This window comes from Echinops telfairi, unplaced genomic scaffold (assembly GCF_000313985.2).
Source record: "Echinops telfairi isolate 266 unplaced genomic scaffold, ASM31398v2 ScPeMD7_21;HRSCAF=78, whole genome shotgun sequence".
NCBI classification, from domain to species: Eukaryota; Metazoa; Chordata; class Mammalia; order Afrosoricida; family Tenrecidae; genus Echinops; species Echinops telfairi.
In genome coordinates, this window is record NW_022103918.1 from 7,690,133 (window position 1) to 7,692,061 (window position 1,929).

Sequence of the window (1,929 nt, forward strand, 5' to 3'; positions counted from 1 at the left end):
ATAGAGAGGATCATAACAGTTTTATGAAAAAGTTTACTCCAACACATTTGAAAACCGTGAAGAAATTGGCAAATTTCTAGAAATACGCTACCTACATACACTATAACCTATATACTACAATGTATGTAGGACATAGCAGTACAGGGACAGGAAGTTGCCTGAGGTTCAGGATGGATTCAGAAGAAGGCATGGAACAAAGGATATCATTCCTGATGGCAAATGGATCTCGGATGAAATGAGAGAATAACAGAAAGATGTTTACTTGCATTTTATTGACCACATAAAGACCTTTACCTGTGTGAATCAAAATGAACTATGGATAATTTTGAGAAGAATGAGAATTCCAAAACACTCCATTGTGCTCATTAGGAACTTGTATACAGATCAAGAGGCACTTATGGGAAGGGAACAAAGGGATACTTCATGGTTTAAAATCAGGAAAGGTGTTTGTCAGGGTTGTATCCTCTCACCATAGTGATTCAATCTGGATGATGAGTAAAACATCAGAAAAACTGGATTATATGAAAAATAATATGGCATCAGGAGTGCAGGAAGGCTTACTAACAATCTGGGAGATGCAGATGGCACAACATTACTTGATGAAAACGAAGAGGACTTGCAGCACTTGCTGACGCAGATCGGAGATTGCAATGTTCAGTCTGAATTGCAACTCAGTGTAAAGAACAAAATCTTCACAACTGCACCAGTGGGTAACACCATGATAAATGGAGAAAAGACTGAAGTTGTCAAGGATTTCATCTGTCTTCGATATACCGGTAATGTTCATGGAAGCAACAGTCAAGAAATTAAAAGAAGAATTGCATTAGCAAATCTACTGCATAAGATCTCTTTTAAGTGTTGAAAAGCTGTGAGGCCTAAAATGTGCCTGACCCAAGCCATCGTATTTTCCTTTCTTTTAAAAAAATCATTTTATTGGGGTTCATACAACTCTTATCACAATCCACAGATATATCAATTGTGTCAAGCACATTTGTACATTCATTGCCCTCATCATTCTCAAAACATTTGCTCTCCACTTAAGCCCTCAGTATTAGCTCCTCATTTTCCTCCTCCCTCCCAGTTCCCCCTTCCCTCATGAACCCTTGATAATTTATAAATTATTATTATTTTGTCATGTCTTACACCGTCTGACGTCTCCCTTCACCCACTTTTCTGTTGTCCATCTCCCAGGGAGGAGGGTATGTGTAGATCCTTATAATCAGTTTCCCCTTTCTACCCCACCTTTCCTCTACCATCCATTATCACCACTCTCACCACTGGTCCTGAAGGGATCATCTGTCCTGGATTCCCTGTGTTTCCAGTTCCTATCTGTACCAGTATACATTCTCTGGTCTAGCCAAGTTTGTAAGGTAGAATTGGGATCATGATAGTGGCAGGGAGGAAGCATTTAAGAATTAGAGGAAAGTTGTATGTTTCGTTGTTGCATCACTGCATGCTGACTGACTCATCTCCCTGCGGTCCTTATGTGAGGAGGTGTCCCATTACCTACAGATGGGCTTTGGGTCTGTACTCTGCACACCCCCTCATTTACATTGATATGTTTTTTTGTTCTTTGATGCCTGATAAGTGATCCCTTCGGCACCTCATGATCACACAGGCTGATGTGCTTCTTCCATGTGGGTTTTGTTGCTTCTGAACTAGATGACCGCTTGTTTACCTTCAAGCCTTTAAGACTGCAGATGCTATATCTTTTGATAGCCGGGCACCATCAGTTTCCTTCACCACGTTTGCTTAGGCACACATTTGTCTTCAGCCATCATGTTGGGAAGGTATGCTTCATAGAATGCCAATTTAATAGAACAAAGTGTTCTTGTATTGAGGAAGTACTTGAATGGAGGATCAATATCCATCTGCTGCCTTAATACTAAACCTATAAATATATGCACATAGATCTATTTCCCCATCATC